Source organism: Lissotriton helveticus, chromosome 3_1 (genome assembly GCF_964261635.1).
Source record: "Lissotriton helveticus chromosome 3_1, aLisHel1.1, whole genome shotgun sequence".
Taxonomy (NCBI): domain Eukaryota; kingdom Metazoa; phylum Chordata; class Amphibia; order Caudata; family Salamandridae; genus Lissotriton; species Lissotriton helveticus.
In genome coordinates, this window is record NC_136061.1 from 1,482,178,206 (window position 1) to 1,482,201,688 (window position 23,483).

The 23,483-nt window shown below is 47.6% G+C and overlaps 1 protein-coding gene across 3 annotated transcripts in view; it reads right to left on the reverse strand.

Annotated features, from left to right (window-relative positions):
- Positions 1-23,483, reverse strand: part of EI24 (EI24 autophagy associated transmembrane protein) — a 380,944-nt gene that overhangs the window by 55,539 nt on the left and 301,922 nt on the right. The window lies entirely within an intron of this gene.

Consider the following 23,483-nt stretch of genomic DNA (forward strand, 5'->3'; position numbering starts at 1 on the left):
GTGGATTTTTGTTTTATCTGATAGAGGACCTTCATTCCCCACAATCAGAGAAGATAACGAATATTATTTGGCCACAATGACCACAACTGAATTTGGTTGTGTATGCCTTCTAAAATATATCAGGTCTCGGGCAGCAGTCTTAAATTTTCTCTCTACCATGGGTGAAGTAAGGCAAGTTTTAAATGGGCCCTTAAATGTTCTGCGGTCGACTGGGGTGTAGCAAAACGTCTTTCAATGCGTCTTTTTCAGTACCAATCTGTAATAAGCACGATCTACAACTACGAAGGAAAATATCATGTATCTGCAGAACCTAAGTATGTTTTTTCAGATGCTGCTACTATTACACTTCAGCACCAATTACTACTACTAACAGAATACAGTTTTGAGTGACAAAGCTATTGCTTCGCTCTGTTTGTTCAATAATATGTTCATGAAGGGCTTGGATACCCCCTACAAACCAGACCAGTGAAACCATAAAACAAGACACTCAAAACAAAAGGTTCAATATTGACATTCATCAAGAGACAGACAAATCATAATAAGTCTCCATGATGATTTAAAGTACAGAATGCCCTCTTCAAAAAATCTTAATTTTCCAGGAAAAGATTTTGTCTCTCCTAAAATAGTGTGCGAGTTGTTCAAAATGACTGATTAACCAACAATGTCTTTGAAATGCCTCAGCCCTTTCAACTAAGAAGTGTTTTAGGCGCTAGGCTAACTTTCTGATCTCTAAAGCGGATGTAATTTAAGATGCTACAATAAGCCGAACAACACCTTGATTAGAATTTCCCTCTGAAGAAATTACGTATTCTTTTCAAATTGGAACCTGTATCCAATAAATACCTCCAAGTGATCCTAACCTTCAACTAGGTGTCTGGTTCCCAACATCTTAGCAAACAGGAAAAAAGTATGCAAGGTTTGTAGAGAACCTATCTAAGAGCCTACTTCTCCTGCTTAATCACTAGTATCACTCAAGTGAAGAGCCCTCAACCACAAAGCTGGGGAGGACTCTACACTAATGAAGAAACTTTTCATTGGATAGATGGATTTAGAAAACATTTGACCCATCTCTCTCTTGCCAAATCTGGCCAAGCAGGTCTTTCTCTTATCAGACAAAAACAACATTATCAAATCATTTTCAAATTGGTTTTCAGCCAGCATTGAATCTGAGATCCTCATATTCTTTATAAACTCAGGATGGAGATGGATGGGAATTAATTATGAATTTTGATAAGTGTATGAACAGATTATGACACAGTTGACTATTCGGTTCTTCTCTACAGACTTCTTATGGTAGGCTTTAACTAGAGACGAGGCAGGCCTGGAAGACTTCCTTTTTGTTGTTTTCATCACATGAAGTAGCCATCTCAAAATTTGAGTCTTACGTTTTTTTGGGCTTGCCTGGCGTTGCAGCGCGAAGCGCTGTCGCCAGCGAGCCTTATTGTCGTTGTGTTGCCTCCCCAAGTGGTACAGACCGGTGCACGAGCAGACTCCGGTCTGTGAACGTGCTTCTAAGACGCGCTTCCCAGAAACGGGCGAAGACTGCAGGCGCCGCCACTGGCACGAGCCGCAGGGAACGCCAACGTGCACGCTCATGGCATCACGCTCCTGCCCTCCCGCGTCTCTTCCAAGGCTGTTCTGCGCTCCAGACCGACTTGTTAGAACTGCCTTCGGAGTTTTTCATCTGTCTCCTTCGTTGACGCCAAAATGTAGTCATACTTCTGTCCATGGCTTTGGTCACCCTAACCGTGCTCGCAAACGGGACAAGGAGTACCATTATCTTGCTAATATGTTGCTGAAGTATTGTTCATTCAGTAGCCGTACTGCCTGGATGACCAGGAGGTGCTGCCACTTCAGTATGGCCGCGTCTGTAACCTCTTCCCAAGTTGTCCAAAGGGACTTCTTCAAGATAGCCGCCTCCAGTTTGCTGCAATACTAGCGCACGCCTGGAACACAGATTTATAGTAGCGATTATAACGTTTGTGTGCGTGAGTTAGACTTTCTCCAAACCATCTCGTGGTTCTAAGGTTCTAGGGTCCAGTGCCGAGCGTTAAGTGACCAGGCAACGGATCGTCCACTCACCGACCTGAGTCCCTCCACAGGAGGGGTAGGTAGCCCGTGGTAATTCTGTCGTGTATTTCTATAGGTTCTGAATCGATCCCCCTATTCCTGACCCTATTCTGGTTAAACTTACTAGCTAGTTAACTAACAGTCAGCCCATGAGGCAAGAAATCCCCCATGATGCAGATACCGTTATCTGACGCAGTCACACTACGGCACAGGAACGTGTTATCTGATTAGGTCATAACGCTTGAGATCTAATTAGACAAGCGATATTCCTCCAGCCCCTGATAAGGCATACGACGTTCTCATAACAAATCAAACCTATGACAACCTGGATAATCCGTGCGGCCATTGTTTTGATTTCACAGAGAACTTTAGTAAAGAATGTGCTAACGAGCAAGTCGTATGACATCTTTATTGACGTACCTATGTCCATCCTTACGTCAATCCCGGCACCTTTAAGGTATAAATATTGCCGACCTTGCCCTATGCAAAACACACGCGTGGTGACAAGACGGAGCAGCCATACTTGCCGAAGCAGAGAGCCGAAGCAGACCCCGCAGGCAGCAGCCCCGCCTTCCTGACGCGCTGAGAGACGCGCTGCTATCTCAAGCCGAGAGACCCAGCACCGGCGCTTCTGGGCAGCCCTCGCAGGCAGCCTGGAATATCGAGAGCAGAGAAAGAGATACCATTCCTCATTCATCCTAAATTCCAGGTACAGAACTGAATAACCCCTCACAGAGAATTCTTTAGTTATTCACTTGGCAAAAACAAACTTAACTTAAACTGTAACTTTCTATTCCCGCCCACGTATTAGACTTAGGTCAGGTACACGGGGTAGGCGTATTTAGAAACACCAGTTGAGTACGTTTAGTCAAATGTATATGTGTATGTAAATATATTTTAATCATTTTAAACATCATATGGCTCAGAAACCATATCAATGTTTTTACAGTATTATTTTATACTATTGCTTCTAATGTATGCACTTTACTTAACTATAAGTATCGCAATAATATCGATCCATTTCTCTTGTACGAGAAAAGAGACTGATCAATAAATAACATCTTTTATTGAACACGCCCGTCTCTTCCTTTTCTCTACATTCTGATGAGACTAAGAATGCACGTACTGACTGAGTAAAATAATTGCCTTGTGCTCACACGACTCTTGAGATTGACTCTTGATTAGGGGAGAGCAAAGTTGTCATGTTCTATGGTTGTCAGAAACTAAATCCCTTCTTGTCTAATCAGGGAAGTTAATCCTTCCTTGAACATTCGAGAAAGTTTCTAGCGAACTCTGAGCTTAGCTGGCAAACCCAAAAATTAAGTCTAGTATCGACAGTAGTAGACCTAGTTAACGTCTGGCCTAGGCCTTTACTGCTGTAGGTACTATTCCAATGCGCAGAGCCTATTGGGAAAATAGGAGCTACACTACAATTCCTGGTTGTGCTCCACCCCCTGGCGGTCATAGAGACGAATAGAACGACCCCGGCTTCTGGTGTGGAGCACGCCTGGGTCCTGCCTGGCAGTGTGTGATAGTGTTCACAGAGGTGGAAGGGGCGAAACAGTGTGGCTGGAGGCTTTTACCATCCTGAGCACAAGAACCGAGCCGCAAGCGGGAGCAGGACAGATCCCTCGTGTTTTTTTTAATAGAACGTTTTGTATCTGCCATAATGTGAAACATACCGTTAGTGTGTGGTGGAGTGCAAAAGGGGCCTACGTTAGCTTTAAAAATAGTAAATTTTAATAAGAAATGATCTGACCAGTTGACTTGGGCGGGTTTATGACACAGTATGTTGTCAAAGTTGGTATAAATCAGGTCAATACAATGTCCACCTTCATGAGTGGGATCCTGATTTTTTTGTGTCAAACCGATGGTATCCATGTCAATAGACAGGCTTTTTGCTCCTATGGAGTCAGGTTGGTCGGTATGAATATTAAAATCTCCAAGAAGGAGAAAGTCCTCATTGGCCCGTAAATGAGGGCCTAACATCTCTAGCAGAGATGTGGAAAAGGTAGGACCTGGAAGGGGTGGTCTGTATATGAGTGCGCCTTTACTGGTCTTTCTGTTTGAGGAAATAATTCGGAAAATCATTATTTCCATTTCCTTGCAGCATTGTTTGTCCAGAATATCTAGTTTAAGGGACTCTTTATAAATTATGGCGATACCGCCACCAGTTTTATCAGGGCGGTCAGAGTGGTAAAATTTATATCCCAAAGGTATTCCCAATGTAATGGCAGATACCGTGTGGGGCTTCAACCAAGTTTCGGTAATAAAACAGAGATCTGGGCTCAAAGAGTGTATTAAATCCCAGATTTCGATTTGGTGCTTGGGCATGGAGCGAACGTTAATAAGGATACAGTGCAAATCATGTGCTGACTTGCTAGGGTCATGAGAGTCAGTAAAAAGTATGGAGGAGTAGTGGCATTTTTTGCAAGAAAACGGTCCTTCGAAGCAAGGTCTACTATCCTCAGAGTGACATGGGGCAGTGTGTTGCTTTAAGGTTTTCAAATATGAAGCCTCATACCTAATTTGTTTATCAGCACGAAGGAGCGGCATGATGGAAATGTCGCGCCCCGTCGCGGACGGGCGCAGACGGGCAGCTCTTTGGCTGGTCTTCGGCTGCTATGAGGCTGCGCGCAGTCGCTGCGCGCTTCCTGGGAGGCGATGGCTAAGTAGCCCCCAGTGGAGAGCTAGAGCGCTGACCGCTCCCGGAAGTGCCTGGCCCTCACCTGTCCGCCCTCCGCACAACGGTAATTAATTACCGAGTCGGACCGAGGCGGGCAGGAAAAGGAATCGGGTCAGCACTCCGGTAAAGATGTTACTTTGCTTTTAAAATGGAATTAAACAGTTATAAGCAATGCTCTTTTAAGATATGTGCACAAATGATAATAAAACGACCATTAGTCTAAAATACGCTAGTAGTTTTCAGCGTTCTGTCAGTCACTCACTCGGATGTTTGGTATCCTCGTACAGCAAGCTAGCTAGCGGTGTGAAGACACTGCCACCGTCTTCCACCGCAGCTGCGCTGTCGAGAGGCTCCGCCTAAGTAGCCCCCAGTGGAGAGCTAGAGCGCTGACCGCTCCCGGAAGTGCCTGGCCCTCACCTGTCCGCCCTCCGCACAACGGTAATTAATTACCGAGTCGGACCGAGGCGGGCAGGAAAAGGAATCGGGTCAGCACTCCGGTAAAGATGTTACTTTGCTTTTAAAATGGAATTAAACAGTTATAAGCAATGCTCTTTTAAGATATGTGCACAAATGATAATAAAACGACCATTAGTCTAAAATACGCTAGTAGTTTTCAGCGTTCTGTCAGTCACTCACTCGGATGTTTGGTATCCTCGTACAGCAAGCTAGCTAGCGGTGTGAAGACACTGCCACCGTCTTCCACAGTGTGACAGAGCTGTTTGTGTGTGTGTATGAAAGTCCATGGCATTTGTATAGCTGATTGTGCGACAGACCTGCTGGTGATAGTAATATACCTATGGTTGAGTGACTGCTCAGTGCATCTGGTGTCGAGAAATGCATGTGTGTATAACTGAATGTGAGTGAGGGCAATCTACATGTGAGGGTTTTTTTCTGTTCAGTTGATCGCAATCGTGTGCTATTGCTACATCTGACTTCATTGTCTGTGAGTAATAAGGCACATTCTCACTATTGAGCAATTCTTCCTCTCTTGCAGACGTATCATTCAAAGCAAGTACAGCATGTTCGGTATGTTGCCTTGTTTGTTGTATTTTTTTTTATCTCGGTGTTTCTGTGTGAGTGCTGTATGTGGGTTGTTCGGTGTTAGTATTTCAGCTTTGGAAGGTGTAGCGTGGGTTCGGGGCCAGAAACAGACCGGAGACTTTTCTTGGGTAAACTGGGTTTTATTTTTAACAAGGCTCTTCTGCTGCATGAGGTCAGTCTTTCCCTTGCGAATCCGGATTGGTCTGTGGCTGCGGTGGGTGTCGCCGGTTCTGGTGCGGGGAACCCTTGCTGGACGTAGGCAGGTCTTCGGGAGTCTTCTCCTCACCTCCCGTCGTCGTCCAGTCGTCATCCAGCCAAAAGAGAACCAACAAGAGGGACCGCCGTTAGTTCAATGTATTAACACTGATTGCCCTTGGGGAGGCGAGGGGGGGAGACCGGAGTGCCGGGGACACCGCTGAGAAGTGCTCTACAGGCTGGCTATCTACAGTGATGGGGCAGCGTGAGGGAAGTGTGAAGGGAAAGGTAAGGGAAGGCAGGTAAGGGAGGAAGGGACACAGGAACGGAACGCGGGTACGGGAAGAATATATACAGATGTCTACAAATCTACACAAGAGGGCCACCTCTCCTCCCCACCCAGGTTGACAAACGTCGTCGTACCTGCTGAAGCCACACTCCTCCCTCGGGAGTGTGGCACGGCGCTTCGCGGGGACGTTGGCCTCCTGGCTGTATCTCGCCGTCTTCTCCTTCACTCCTCTGCTCGCGGGACTCCTCGCCTCTTCTCACGCTTCCCGAACTCCGTACTCCGCTCTCCTCGCTCCGACCGCCTTCTTCCTCTGGGGTGACGTTGCACGAGGAGTAGAGGATTTCCTGGCTCTTGACCATGCCGGACTCAGGGACGTCATCAGGAGGTGTGGTCTCGTCTTCATCATAGAACGCCCAATTAAAGGCACCTTCCTCCTTTTCAGCAGTGTCGACATCACTCTGCCAGGGTTCCCAGTCTCTCTGGAGGGAAGGAGTGGATTCAGCGTCAGCGACCCACCAGTCATCAGGGGTCGGCTCCCTCCCCACCTCGCTACAGAAGGCTAGAGGATGAGCTATAGAAATCCGTGGCTCCTCGTTGGTGTAGTCCTATGAGCTATAGGTGTGACTGAACATTCGCATGTTTCTGTGAATTGTACTTTTCTAACTCAGAAATGTTCTGATGATTTGAGCTGTACATGTTTGGGGCTTATCGATAAAAAATGCGGTGTTATGAGCTCTAGTTGAGAAGCTGCATTGTCGTTTAAGCTGCGCATCTACGTGGTTCCTCGTTGATGTACTTCTGCGAGCAGTATATGGTCTGTGCCTAAGTCTTGGATTGGTGTGTGAATTCTGCTGTGTGGGTCAGTATTGTATTATGAACTGTAAATGTTTGGCTCAGCGTTGGTATGGTTATGAGAATAGACTTTCCTGTAGCTAACAGTTGTTATGCTCATGCATGTTCTGTAAATATCGTTCAGCACTGTAGTGCGACCTTTAGACAGGTGGTTCAGCTTTGGTGTGGTCACCTGACATGCACTCATCTGTCGTGAAAATGTGAGCAATTTGTTTCTTTACCTCGGCAGTGATGTGCAGCAATACTGAATAACCTAGTTGAAAACTAGTGTGGTCATATGAGGCGTAAATGTCATTGGTTCTGTGTTGGTGTGGCCCTGTGATCTAGGCAGTTCATTCAAGTTGTGGGTGGGTAAGCCCGGTGTGGTCATGTGAGCTGGATAGATCTGTGACTTTCATTGAACATAAGGCGCTCTGTGTTCGTTTGACCTTTTTTGTGAGTGGTTTGGGTCGTTTTGTGTAAGTTGATCCTTGAAAATTGGGATCTTTGGGTGCCTGTTCCTAGTCTACCTTTCTGTCATTTGTGCATCCACAACGTGTTACATCGTGTCATTCTGTATTGTATTGTAAATAACAATGCCTTGTATTTATGTTTTAAAAGCCAAAATATAAATAGAAGGCATTGTCATTTACAATGCCAATAGCTCAAAATCGTGTGAATGCTAGACCTAATACATTGCAAATGCTTGTTGGCAGTCAGTTGACATGTTCCACGGTGCTATGCCGAGTCCTCTCTCTTGCTTAATTTCTAATATGGTCCTTGGCCAAATACTTCATTCATCTGGTGCTCGTTTTCATATGGATGCGGATGATACCTAGAAGATTCCTACCTGAAAAACTGAGGTTCTTTGATTACAGCTGGCACCACAGGAACTCTAACTTCTTGTCCATTCGGAAGTAGTCCTCAGCAAATTTCCTGAAATATAATCCAAATAAATCGAAAATCCTGTTGACATCCACAGACCCTCCACTTTGGAATATAAATCTTTAGTCTGAATTGACTGAATATTCCTCACTTTGTTAGCTCTGGTAATATGCCAGGGGATCCTGCCTGAATACCTCTCTATAGCGACAGTCACAAAACCCTTTTTCTTTCATCTATATATGAGAAAGGTCCGGAAGCAACATGGCCGACATTTCTATCCGAGTCCAGGAGCAAAAAGCATTCCAGCCTTTCCCACAGCAGACTAGAGACCACGCCACCTTATCAGTCAAAGGAAGCGTGAAAAGGAGGAGCAGCGTTTGAAGAGAGCGAGGGAGGCTATGGGGAGAACACTAAGGAGGAAGCCGCAAACAGCCTGGAGTTGGGGGAAGAGGACGCAGTGTCGGGAAACCAACAGCCATGAGGACTTCCTGACCACACAAGGAATACAACCTCAGGGGTAAAAGAGGACACCACAGAGACCAAGGTAGAGGACCTTGGAGGAGAGTTGCTTTACTGCGCCAGCTGCAACCCGAATTACCCAAGAAGCACCAGCAACCCGAGAAATACATTAGACGCCACAGACTAACACCATGACCCAGGATATGGGTCAAAGACAAGTACCAGAGACTACCCGGTACTTTGGGGGGGCACCAGGGAGTGTCGGCACACAAACGAACGTGGGTGGTGCATGTGTGTGTGTTTGGGCAGCGTTGTCACAGAACCTCCCCTCCACCACGAAAACCCACCACTGTGGAATAATTACCTACCCTGGTGAAGGTGGCAAGTGGGTAAATATCACTGAAAGGAAGGCCCTCTTGTTAATTCCTTGTTTTTGTCATCTGTTTTCTTTTTCTTCCTTGTTTGCCTTACATCATGTTTGGCATCCGGAGAAACGTGGTGTGGTTGAAGAGAAGGAAGATCCATCCCGATCAAGCGCAGCCATCCAAAACGAGAGCAAATTCAACTCGTTTTTTTGTGTTATTTTTATCACTGTTTCAATTAACCATTATTTGTTCTACCACTAAAGACAGTGCGGACTGGTCCCATACACGACTACAGTGGTGTCAGAAGTAGGATATCCTTTCCGTGGAAATATGACACAACCTGTTCCTATCGAAGGGATAATATCCCAGTTGGCGGAGGGACAGAGACATCTGCAGTTAGTACTAGAGCAAAATGCATAAATGGTGCAGGTAGACCGAGAGACATTACAAGAGGAACTAAAAGCCAGGCTGTACTCATACCTAATAATCAACAGGTGCAGGAGACCACCATCCTACGGTTAACTGACGCTATCATTAACACGCGAGTCAGACCTAATGTCCCAGGGTCAGTATTACAGAAATATGATGAAGGGGATGACCCTTTTTTTCCATTAATTTTGAGAGGATAGCCATCACAGCCGCCTAGCCCCCAGAAAGATGGGGTCAGTATATAACCCCTTTATTGTCAGGGAAACTATAAGCTGCCTACCAGGCAACCAGCCCTGCGGGTACTACTGCTCACGATGAGATTAAGACAATAATATTAGAAAGACTAAGACGTGATTCAGAGTACTATAGGGCCAAATCCAGGAAGGAGAGATGGGTTACAGGGGATAATGCAAGGGCCCTAAACCATAGAATTCGGGATCTAGGAAATAGATGGCTATCACCCCACACCTCTAACATGGAGGAAGTAACAGAGAGAATATACTTAGAACAATTTCTTGAGGCATTACCAATCAGCACCCGTAACTGGATGAGACAACATCCCAATCGCACATCTAAAACTATGGTAGATATTGCATGTGCCTTCCATAGGTCACTGGAATTCAAAGCCAACCCAACTGTCCTTCCTTTAGTCTCATTAGGGGAATAACCCGTACAGAGAGTAAACCTCAGATAAATCCCTGTGCACCCCTTGAACCCCGAATGTAATCAGCGGCCACGGCCCACAATGCTATAACTGTGCAGAGTGGGGACATATAATGGGACTATGCCCACATAAGACACCAACTGCCGAACCCATGGAAGTAGGATATACAAGAGGGCATACATACGTCACAGGAAGGCTCCTAGAAAAATACAGGAAGAAGGTATTTTTTAATGGGAAAGTCCAACAAGCCCTCAAACACAGGTTGCTGTTTTACTGTGGTCAATCAGAAATGTATAACAGACTCACAAGTACGGAAGGGAGAACAGGTATGTTTCACCTGTGTACATGGGGATTCGAAAAAATGACCCAGTGGCTGAGTTCCTATTAGATGTAGAAAACTACCCCCAACTAAGAAAGTTGTACCTTCCTTACCAAAACCGATAATAATAGGACCCGGCCATCCTCAGTTTGAACATTATTTAGTTAGTACTATAAACACCACCATAGCTTAGTTGCAGAACGCTCCCTTTAGTGAAAGTGAGATAGAAACAAACGGGAAAGAGGTTATAAGGAAGAAATCTAAACAAGAGAGAAGACAGGTAAAAAAAGGCATATAATATTGAACAAAAATCACAATCAGCTTTTATCCTCTCAACACCAGAAGAAAAGGGGATATGCCAAATGAGCTTTCGGGCCGCCAAACGCAATGATGGAACCCTGAAATACGCCCAAGAAAGAGTGCAAGAACAAGAGCTGGAACCAGTAGGACCCTATTTTGTTTTCAATCAAAAGGGTTTATTGTTCAGAGGAGTAAAAGGGGGAACCACTCAAGTCTTGTCAATTATTGGTCCCCACCTCCTTTAGGGAGCAGGTCCTACACCTCGCACAATCAAATAAGAGGGGGCCATTATGGAAAGGATAATACCCTTAAATTTCTGACAACAGTTTTATTGGCCGGGGTCTAGAGGGACGTTGCTAAGTATTGTGCATTCTATACAATTTGCCAATACATGAATCCAGCCAATGTAAAAAAGCTGCTTTATTCCCTCTCCCCATCATTGATGTCCCCTTCAAGAGAGTTGATATAGACTTAGTGGGACCACTTTTTCCCTTGGCAAGGGATCACGACTATATACTAGTACTTGTCGACGTTGCTAGCCGATATTCAGAAACTTTTCCTCTAACTAGTATGACCTCTTCTAATTTAACCCAGGCCATGATCTCCGCTTTCTCAAGGGTTGGGTTCCCCATGAAGATACTAACTGACCAGGGGACCCCATTCATGTCCGCTTCATGTCTCACATCTGTAAAGCATTAGGAATCAGAATAATTAGAACCTCAGGATACCATCACCCAGACTGATGGTTTAGTTGATCGCTATAATAAAAACATTAGAATAATGTTACGGAAGGCCATTACGGAGACTGGGAAACATTGGGACAGACGCCTACCCCAAGGACGCATGAACAACGATCCACGAGATTCTCCCCATTTGAGTTAGTGTTCGCAAGAAAGCCAAGATCCTTCCTAAACATGGCGATAGAACAGTGGGAAAATGAGAAGGAAGAGGGAAAACCCATATTTGAATACGTAGATACTCTAAAAACCACCCTGTCTCAGTTATGGAGTTTAGTACACAATCATCTGGAAGAAAGAAAAGAAAGCCAAAAAAGGTATTATGACCAGGGGAGCTCACCGAGAGAGTTTGAAAAGGGGGACAAGGCACTCATCCTACTCCCATACACAGACAACAAACTCCTGACCCAGTGGCAAGGACCATATGTTATTGAAAAGAAGATCACTCCTGTTACCTATAGCGTGGTCTTACTTCTATGGGCAGGAGGGAGACGAATGTATCATGTTAGCCTCTTAAAAAAGTGGGAGGAACCCCTTCCCTGTGGGAAAGAACAGACGCCCATACTACATGTTAGTACCAGTACCCCGGTAGATATTCCTTTATTTTCTCATCCAGAAGATGAGAATAGTGTGGTAAATATCGGGGCAGTCATAGACGACTCCCAGAAACAGCAGCTACTCGCCTTGTTAGAGAAGTACACAGGTCTTTTTCCAACCCGGCCTAACTCCTCCTATTTACCATGATATAGTGTCCTTAAAAGATCAATTAGTAAAATTCAAACCATATCGCATACCAGCAGCTCGAAGAGAAGCAGCTGACAGGGAAGGGACTGCCATACTACAGTCCAATATAAAAGAACCATCCCAGAGTGACTCTTGTTCCTCAATTGTTATAGTACCTAAACTTGACAGCAGCCTTCACTTCTGCATCGACTTTCGACATGTGAATAAAATCACTAAGTTTGACACGTATCACATACCCTGTGTTGATGAACTTGTTGAGCAGCTCGGGAAGACAAAGTGCATGTCCACCCTTGACCTGACAAAGGTATACTGGCAAATCCCTTTAGCTACCCAAGCTAAGGAAAATACCGCATTCTCTACCACCTCAGGCTTATATCACTTTAAGATTTTCCACTTTGGACTGCATGGAGCCCCAGCAACATTCCAGGGCCTTATGGATAGAATTCTTAGACCACATAAAAACTATGCGGCAGATTACCTGTCCTCTTTAGTTCTACTTGGGAGGAACACTTACAACCTCTAGCCTCCATTTGTAAGGCAATACAGGAAGCAGGACTAACCATAAATCCAAAGAAGTCCATGCTAGCCACGACAAAATTCAATACCAGGGATACACCATACAAGAGGGACTCAGTTCAGTTAAGAAAATCTTTATTCGATGATTAAAAAAACATCATAAAAGCACATGTATACACTTTAAAAATACAATTAAATACAATATCTGAACTCAGTCTAAAAATCGCCGCTACAGTTAAAAGGTAGAAACAAGTTTTATCTTAAACATTAATTAACTCAGTCCTCTAGTGTTTCTCAACCTTACTGAGACCTTAATGAAATTCATAATACAGCATAAAGTGTGCATATCGTTTGGTCTTTGTAAAAAGAGCAAGGCAACTTTAGCATGACGGAATTTCGCCTGTTTTAAGATATCTACCAAAAATTTCCGTCTGGGCATCCTATAAAAAGGACATAAAAGTACAAAATGAAGGGTGTCCTGCGGAGACTGATTGTCGCAGCCGCAGGCACCCTTCTGCTCAATTGTTAAAGTAAAACCTGGTGGATCAGCCAGAATATTTGGTAATAAATTGAGCCTAAAACGAGACATTAAGAACCGATCCTGGGCATTGTGCATCAGATAGAAAATAAGGTTCCATACCATCACTATTATTAATGAGACAATGGGCACTAACTGAGCATTTGGAAGATTCTATTCCTAGTCTACGTGTGGCAAACTGATCAAGCAACATTTTTTCAATCTTCAGTTTGTCAAGGTTCGATATTGCAATGGGATTGCTAAAAAGATAATTCTCATCTAAACCCTCTAGGGTGTCCTTAATGTACTTTAACGACGGAATCTGTAGACTTGTATCCCTATTTAGACAGTCTCATTATTTGTCTGCTTAGGACTGCCTCCGGATTTCCCCAGATTCTTAACCATGCCATGATTGGTCTGAGCTTAACCTGGTCCTCCATGAATGGTCTGCCTAATTCCCTATGCGCAATTATAGCTGGGGTGCTCTGAGGGATTTTTAAGATCCTTTGTAGATATTTATACTCCTCCAGCTGTAACTGCTTGGCATCCACAAAGCCCCACACTTCAGCTCCATACATGGCTTTCGTGCTGCTTATGGAGCCATAAAGGTTCATGACTTGTTCTGGGGACCAGCGGACCAACCTACGGGCAAAGTTGGTTATGGCACCATTTGAAGATATGAGTTATCCAGTATTTGGGTGTCTTTGATAGATTCACATGCCTGCCTGAATCATTCCCCGTCGTCGAGACGGGAGCCTCCGGTATATAAAAAAGTAATGTCCTAGAGACATACATAGAAAAGAATAGGCCTAAGGATCCCACCTTAGTGTCCTATCCACGTCCTTTTGTAAAAAGGACCTAAATAGAGTAGGCCCAAGGGTCCCACCTTCGTGGCCTATCTGTGTCCTTTTGTGAAAAGGACCAAAGTCAAGAAGCCAACCAATCAGCTACCACCTCCTTCTAGAACCTTCCTGTCAGGAGCCCAGGTCTCTCAGATTTTCTACCGCACGTTGTGCTAAGGGAGTCTCCTCTGAGCTCTGCTCAGATTCTGTGTTTATTTTCACTTCATTAAATAACTTTGCTTTTCTACTATGGATTATCTTCAAATACATTCTTTAAAGAAGGTCTGGTAAGGTTAGAGCCTGTGCTTCTTGTTCCAAAAAGTTGCTCTGCTCTGTTTCTCACACTGAAGGTATGTCGCACTCTCTCAAGTAAGTTTTTGAGAGGTCGTGAAGGGCGACTTTTAATATGGTTAAGACCAGAAAGGAGGTTTTTTATTTATTCTCCAGTTACTGTGATGAGGCGTTGCCCTCAACGTCTAGGAGACCTCAAAAGAGAAGAGAATCTCCTCAGACTGATTCCTCAGGGGACGTCCTGAGAAGGCCCTCAAAAAGACCGCTCAAAGGTCTTCTGGGCGCAGTCCTTCAAAATCTCCTCACTCTGTGGTAAAGGAGAGTAAAGGACTTGCTTTTGGAGAAAACTCACATTAAAAAAAAAAAAAAAAAAAACGACTTCTGAGCCGTCAAAATCACCTCCTCTGATCATGGGACCCTTCAGAAAGGGCGTCTTCTTTACCTCCTGAGGTAAAGACTAGCACCATCATTGCCTATTACAGCCTCTTCGTCTACGATGGCTCGTCTACGATGGCCTCATCTACGATGGCTCATCTACGACGGCTCATCTACGACGGCTCATCTACGACGGCTCATCTACGACGGCTCGTCTACGACGGCTCGTCTACGACGGCTCGTCTACGACGGCTCGTCTACGACGGCCTCATCTACGACGGCCTCATCTAAGATGGCCTCATCTACGATGGCCTCGTCTTCAATGGCCTCGTCTACGATGGCCTCGTCTACGATGGCCTCGTCTACGATGGCCTCGTCTACGATGGCCTCGTCTACGATGGCCTCGTCTACGATGGCCTCGTCTACGATGGCCTCGTCGACGACGACGAGAGCGTCGACGACGACGAGAGCGTCGACGACGACGAGAGCGTCGACGACGACGACGAGCGTCGACGACGAGAGCGTCGACGACGAGAGCGTCGACGACGACGAGAGCGTCGACGACGAGAGCGTCGACGACGGACAGCGTCGACGACGGACAGCGTCGACGACGCTATGACTGCTCGTCTATGACTGCTCGTCTATGACTGCTCGTCTATGACTGGCGGCCCGTCTACGACTGCCCGTCTACGACGGCCTGTCTACGGAATCGATGAGGGCCTCGTCTACGATGGCCTCGTCTACGATGGCCTCGCCTACGATGGCCTCGCCTACGATGGCCTCGCCTACGATGGCCTCGCCTACGATGGCCTCGCCTACGATGGCCTCGTCTACGATGGCCTCGTCTACGATGGCCTCGTCTACGATGGCCTCGTCTACGATGGCCTCGCCTACGATGGCCTCGCCTATGATGGCCTTCTGAGCCGTCAAAATCACCTCCTCAGATCATGGGACCCTTCAGAAAGGGCGTCTTCTTTACCTCCTGAGGTAAAGACTAGCACCATCATTGCCTATTACAGCCTCTTCGTCTATGATGGCTCGTCTACGATGGCCTCATCTACAATGGCTCATCTACGACGGCTCGTCTACGACGTCGTCTACGACGGCATGTCTACGGCGTCGACGATGGCCTCATCTAAGATGGCCTCATCTACGATGGCCTCGTCTTCAATGGCCTCGTCTACGATGGCCTCGTCTACGATGGCCTCGTCGACGACGACGAGAGCGTCGACGACGACGAGAGCGTCGACGACGACGAGCGTCGACGACGACGAGCGTCGACGACGAGAGCGTCGACGACGACGAGAGCGTCGACGACGACGAGAGCGTCTACGACGACGAGAGCGTCTACGACGACGAGAGCGTCGACGACGACGAGAACGTCGACGACGCTATGACTGCTCGTCTATGACTGCTCGTCTATGACTGGCGGCCCGTCTACGACTGCCCGTCTACGACGGCCTGTCTACGGAATCGATGAGGGCCTCGTCTACGATGGCCTCGCCTACGATGGCCTCGCCTACGATGGCCTCGCCTACGATGGCCTCGCCTACGATGGCCTCGCCTACGATGGCCTCGTGTACGATGGCCTCGCCTACGATGGCCTCGTGTACGATGGCCTCGCGTACGATGGCCTCGCCTACGATGGCCTCGCCTACGATGGCCTCGCCTACGATGGCCTCGTCTATGATGGCCTCGTCCATGATGGCCTCGTCCATGATGGCCTCGTCCATGATGGCCTCGTCCATGATGTTCTCGTCTACGACGGCCTCGTCTACGACGGCCTCGTCTACGACGGCCTCGTCTACGACGGCCTCATCTACGACGGCCTCATCTATGACGGCTAGTCTATGACGGCGTCGGCCACCTTGTCTACGACGGATCGTCTATGGCGTCGTCTATGACGGCCTCATCTAGGACTGCTCGTCTACGACGGCATAGTCTATGACGGCGATCTACGAAGGAAAAATCCGCCAATTCTGGAATTTCTTATAATGTGGTAGAGAGGGCTGCTCAACGTTTTAAGATCTTAATGACCTCTCAAGAAAAGACCGGCTTCTTGTATGACTTTAAAGAACCTCTCAAGAAGGCTGTACGGTCAATACAGATTATCAATTACCTATAGTCTGAAGGGGTAAGGGTCATGCAGAACACCCCCTCTGTATCACCAGTTGGATAAGAAATATAGGGCGCCAGATACAGCACCGGCGTGTTTAACAGGACATCCTAAACCGGACTCTGTAGTGACACAGGCGGCCCAGAAGAACTCCAGGTATCCTTCAGCCCCTTTGTCGCTTCCTCCTGATGATAAGAACAAAGAGTGGACAACATTGGGAACAGGTTTTCCTCAATGTCGGCAATCACGGTAAAGGCCGTGAACGCTCTAGCGCTCTTGGGACGCTATCATGGACAATTGTAGGCACACATAGCCCCGTACCTGTCGGAATTGCCAAATTCATCCAAAGAGGAAGTAAAAAGGATTCTGCTAGATGGTGAAGCATCGGCGTCAGACACTATAGTCTGCGCGATGGATATCGCTATGACAGGATTCCTCAAGTTGGCTGGAGCAGCAGTCTTGCGGCTCCAAGGATGGCTAAAGGCAACCTCTTTCAGTCCTGAGGTGCAAACATAGGTTTTGGACATGCCATTTGACAGCCAGTTACTAATGGCACAAAAAATTGACGAAGCATACACGGAGTGCTTTGGGCACTCTTCAGTATAAGAACCAGTCCTTTAGTAGAAATAGAGGAAGTGGACAGTCTTCCCACAGAGGGAATTAACAATACAAGTCTTCCTACTCTTCAAGCCAGAGTAGACCGCAATACCAACAGCACCAACAACAGCAAAACAAGCAATCCTCTTTTGGGAGGTCGTCCTTTCAAGGTAAAGGACAGCGGAAATGACAAAAATCTACAGCTGCTTCTATGACAGATCTCGATTATGCTGCAGATAGGAGCTATATGGAGAGTACCTCCATCTCGGTAGGGATAAGGGTTTTATTCCCACTTCTTTTGATCCAGAAAAAAGACAAGAAGTGGAGACCAATCTTGGACCTCAGGGCCCTCAACAAATTACTAAGAAGCAGTCGTTTTGCATGGTAACGGTCCAGGAGGTCTTGCGACTACTGTATAAGCAGGATTTTAGAGCGTCAGTAGACATACAGGACGCTTACTCCCATATCCCAATTCACGGGAATCACAAAACGGTACTTGAGTTTGCAGTGGCGGACAGACACTTGCAGTTTTGCGTTTTGCCCTTCGGGCTCAAGTCTGCACCGCACATATTCATGAAATGTCGTGCCACGGTGGTGGCATATCTCAGACCGTGCCATCACCAAGTCTTTCCGTATCTAAATGACTGGCTGGTCAAGGCTTCATCCTTAAAAGATGCGTCCAGGTCATCCAACGCCTGTTTAAAGCTTTTCGATTGCTTGGGTCTCACCCTCAATCAGGAAAAATCGGTCCTACAACCTTCTCAGTACATCCGTTTCGTAGGTGCAACCCTGGACACACGGTCGGCAAAAGCTTTCCCATCCAGAGAGAGGATGAACAAACCTTTTGCACTTGCTGCTATAGTAGCCTCGAAGAAAGCCTTGACAGTCCGCCTCTTCAAATCCCTCCTGGGGATGATGTCAGCGTGTATCCTCCTGATTCCTCACTGTCAACTACGATTGAGGAATCTTCAGGAGGCGCTCTCAAAGCAGTGGGTCCAATGCACAGGGTCATTCGAAGGCCACATAAAAGTGAATCCTCATATGGTCGGAGCCCTTCGATGGTGGATGTCATCTCAAAACCTGTCTCCAGGCTTGTCATTCCTGCTTCGGCTACTCCTCATATTGCCACAACAGGCGCCTCCTTGGAAGGCTGGGGAGCTTTTCTGCAAGAGCTACAGATAAGCGGATAGTGGTCTCCTATGGAGAAGAAGAAATGCGTTACTTACCTGTAACTGCAGTTATCCAGTATTAGTGTCTTTCATAGATTCACATGCCTGAATCATTCCCCGTCGCCGAGACGGGAGCCTCCGGTATATAAAAAGTAATGTCCTAAAGACATACATAGAAAAGAATAGGCCCAAAGGTCTCACCTTAGTAGCCTATCCACGTCCTTTTGCAGGAAGGAACAAACAGAGCAGGCCCCAAGGGTCCCACCTTGGTGGCCTATCTGGGTCCTTTTGTAAAAAGGACCAAATAAAGTAAAACAGCCAATCAGCTACTACCTCCTTCTAGAACCTTCCTGCCAGGAGCCCAAGTCTCTCAGATTTTCGTACGCACCAAGCTAGTTAGGCGTAAACTCATTAGAGAGAAAAGTGAGCCCAGCCAGGGGAGGCGGGAGGGTGCATGTGAATCTATGAAAGACACTAATACTGGATAACTGCAGTTACAGGTAAGTAACGCATTTCTTATCCAGTATTTGGGTGTCTTTCATAGATTCACATGCCTGAATCAGAGTAGCGAGCAATACACTATGCACATTCTGTATGAACATCAGGTATGAACATGTAGATAATACATATCACATGACTATAAAGCACAAAATGCAATGGCATATAAATACAGGAAGAGAATGTGCATACCCGTAAAGGATGGAGGGATGTAGTAGGGCTCACCTCACTGGAATAGATGGCGAAGCACTGCTCGGCCCACTGCTGCATCCTTCATCAGCTCAGTATCCAGGCAGTAGTGCCTGGTGAAGGTGTGCGGGGACTTCCATGTCGCCGCTCTGCAGATGTCCAATATCGGCACTCCAGCGAACAGCGCCGCAGACGTGGACATGGCTCTAGTCGAATGAGCTTTGACTCGTGAGTCTAAAGGCCGTCCGGCCTTGTCGTGACAAAAGGTGATTGCAGAAGAGATCCATCTTGAGATGCTCTGCTTTGTGAGGGGCATTCACAGCCTTGGTCTACTAAAGGCAATAAAGAGCTGGGATGACTTTCGAAAGTGTTGTGTCTTATCGATGTAGAATTTAAGGCCTCTCTTTAGATCTAGAGAATGTAGAGTTCTTTCAGCCGCCGTGGTAGGATTCGGAAAGAATGATCTAAGCACCACTGGTTCATTAAGATGGAAGTCCGAGGGGACTTTTGGAATGAAGCGAGGGTTAGTCCTCAGAATGACTCTGTCCTCTCTGAATTGAAGAAAAGGATCCTGGATGGATAGAGCCTGCAATTCACTGACCCTTCTGGCAGAGGTTAGTGCCAGGAGGAGGGCCGTTTTCCAAGAGAGGAACTTGATCTCTGCCTTATGGATGGGTTCGAAGGGATGCTTCATTAGTTGATGAAGAACCACATTGAGGTGCCACGATGGAGGAATAGGCCGAGGTCGTGGAAAGGACCTGAATAGACCTTTTAGGAATTGTTTGATGAGCCTGTCCGCCCACAAAGATGGGCCTGCAGCCGTCCTTGTGAACCTTGAAATCGCCGCTAGATGCACTTTGATGGATGTATGCGCAAGGCCTGACTGCGCAAGGTGTAACAGGTATGGTAGCAGCTGCTGTGGAGTGGCATGAAAGGGGTGCAAGCCTTGATCCACACACCAGGAACAGAATCGCTTCCATTTTAGTGAGTAGGTTTTGTTAGTGCTGACCGCTCTAGCTTTCGCAAGGACATCTCTGCAATCCTGCGGGATGTTCAGACGGTATTCAGGAGCCAGGCTGATAACTTCAGAGAGCTCAGGTTCGGGTGGAGAACCTGCCCTTGAGACATCGTGATCAGGGCCGGAAACTGCTGCAGGCGAAGAGGGGGCCGGGCAGAGAGGCGATGAAGCTCCGTGAACCAGTGCTGCCTCGGCCAGGACAGAGCAATGAGGATCAGAGTGCAGGGTTCCGATTTCATCTTCCTGAGAACCCTGGGTATCAGTGGGAATGGCGGAAAGGCGTTCGCAAAGACGTTGCGCCATGCGATGGAAAATGCATTCCCGAGGGTTCCTGAGTGGTGATGCCTGCTTGCGAAGCTTGGGCATTTGGCGTTCTCTCTGGTGGCAAAGAGGTCTATGTTCGGGGTGCCCCACTCCTGGAAGATACGGTCCAGCACCTCCCTGTCCAGTTCCCATTCGTGGGAAGGAGACTTCTCCCTGCTCAGTGCGTCCGCTAAGACGTTGTCCTTGCCCGGGACGTACTCCGCTTTCAACGCTATTCCATGTGCCAGAAGCCAGTTCCAGATTCTTTGCGATTCTCGAGATAACGAGATGGAACGCGTCCCCCCCTGTTTGTTCAGGTAGTGCATCGTCGTGGTGTTGTCCGTCCTGACGAGCACTGGGGAGTGACGAATGCGCGGAAGAAGCGCCTGTAGAGCTAGGAAAACCGCCCGTAACTCCAACAGATTGATATGGAGCTTGGTTTCCTGTGTCGTCCATTTGCCGTTGATCTGGGGTTTCTGGAGGACTGCTCCCCAGCCTTCCAGGGACGCATCCGTAGTTATTACGTGTGGCTCTGCTGGGAGCAGGAACGGCAGACCCTTTGACAGATGGTGGAGAGATGTCCACCATTGCAAATGATTGATAATGGGTCGAGTGACTCGTATGCGGTCCTCGAAAGAACCTGTGGCTTGAGTCCATTGCTTTGTCAGTGCCTCCTGAAGTGGACGCATTTTTAGGCGGCAGTGTGGAATGAGCAGTATGCATGAAGACATCATGCCAAGGAGGGACTTGAACGTGCGGACCGGAAGAGTCTTCCGCGAAGCCACTGCCTTGGCCAAGGAGATGAGTTTAATTTTTCTCTCCTGAGAGGGGAAAGCCTTGACACGGTCCGTGTCCAGAGTCGCTCCAAGGAACGTGATGACCTTGGTGGGTTCCAGAGTTGACTTGGCGGTGTTGAGGGTCAGTCCTAGGCGGTGGAAAATATCCAGACAGGCGCTGGAGGATGAAGCTGCGGCAGCCGCCGTCGGTGCCTTCACCAGCCAGTCGTCCAGGTATGGAAACACCTGGTGGCCTTGTTGACGAAGAAATGCTGCCACTGGTGATAGGCATTTGGTAAAGATCCTCGGGGCCGATTTGAGGCCAAATGTAAGGACCCGAAATTGGTAGTGCTGTCCTGCCACCGCAAACCTGAGGAACTTCCTGTGCCCTTTGAGAATAGGTATATGGTAGTAGGCGTCCTGGAGGTCTAAGGACGTCATGTAGTCCCCTTTCTCCAGCAGACCAAGGATTTCTTGCAGAGTCACCATACGAAACGATTGTTTCTTTAGGAACACGTTGAGTGCCCTGAGATCCAGTATTGGTCGCCATTTCTTTCCTTTTTGGTGGATTAGGAAGAAGTGAGAGTAGAAACCCTGATTCTTGTGGGCCCGTGGAACTCTCTCTATCGCTCCCTTCTGCAGCATGGAAGCTATTTCCTGAAGAAGTAATCGTAGGTGCCTGTGTGATCGCTGGCACGGTGGCGTTGTTGGGGGGATAGAGGTGAATTCTAGGGAATGTCCAAATCGAATGAGTTGGAGTACCCACCGATCTGTTGTTATAGTTTGCCAATTGCGATGGAAGTATTTCAGTTTCCCTCCAAGTCTTAAAGAATGTAGTGGTGGAGGGGCTAGCGAGGGAGACAAGTCATTGTCTGTTGCCAGCAGGTCGTTTTTGGCCTCTTCCTCGGTAATTGGACTTGCCGTAGGAAGACTGTCGTCCTTGTTGAGGTTGTCGCTGTTGAAACTGCGGCTTGGACTGTGAATATGTGTACGAAGACCGATTCTGATAGGAACCTTTGTATGCAGGTTGGCCTCTTCCCCGGTTGCCACGAAAGGACTGGGTCCGGAATTGTAAAGTACCCAGAGCCTTGGCAGTATCCGTGTCCTTTTTTATGGTGGTAAGGGCCGCGTCAATCTGTTCCCCAAACAGATGCTGGCCATCGTAAGGCATATCTAATATCCTGGTTTGCACCTCCTGGCGGAAAGTTGTGGCCTTGAGCCAGCCCTGTCGCCTCAGGACTGCAGCCCCTGCCAGTTGCCGGAAACCAGTCATGGCGGCATCAATGGCACAATCGATGAGCTCTGAGGCAGAGGTCTGTCCTTCCAAGAGAAGTGAATGTGCCTCCTCTCTGACATCCTCCGGCAGATTTGAAAGATAGTGTGCAATGTCCGCCCAGAGTTGGCGATTGTAACGGCCCAGGAGGGCTATTGAATTAGCCACTTTGACCGTCATGGCCGAAGTGGTAGTAAAGCGTTTGCCAACGGCATCCAGTTTCCTGCCCTCCTTATCAGGTGGTGTCGATAGAGGCGAGGCTGGATTTCGAGAGTTCTTCTGCGCCGCTTGAGTCACCACGGAATCTGGTTTGGGGTGACCTGTCAGGCATGCCGGTGCCGTGGAGGTGGCCTTGTATTTCTTATCAAGACTGGGCACCACCACCTGTATAGAAGCAGGTGCTTGCATGATTTGTTTGCCCTGCTTCCAGATGTATTCAATTATGGGGATTGATCTTGAAGTCTTCCTAGTGGGCTCCTTGAAGTCATAAAGGAAGCATTAAGTTTCCTGAGTTTCCATGGACATATGGAACCTCTTGGCAGCCCGCTCAATGATGTTGTGGAATCCACCGATGTCTGCGGGTGGAGACTCCGAGGTCTGTGGATCCGGAGAGGCTGGAGAATGTTCCACATAATCTTGGTCTGCATCCGGGTCCGACTGGTCGTCATCGACCTCACCTTCCTCCTGTTCCCTCTCCTCATCTTCAGATGAGGGAGCGTCCTGAATTGGTACCTGTGTCTTCTCAATGACCAGGGGAGCTGGTCTATGGCGAGATGAAGGAGCTGGCGCCTGTGCAGCTGGAGGTGCTGACGCAGAATGTTTCTCCGGGAACCTTTCCTTATAATCCTGGATGAGGAATTGTAGGTCCGAGATGATGGATGCGGGGAGACACACCATAGGAGTAACCTGTGTCTGGGATGGAGGTTGGACCTGTTGTTGTAGCAGGTCTTCCTCCTCTTCCGGCTCCTCGTCTGTGGTTTGGCATTTCA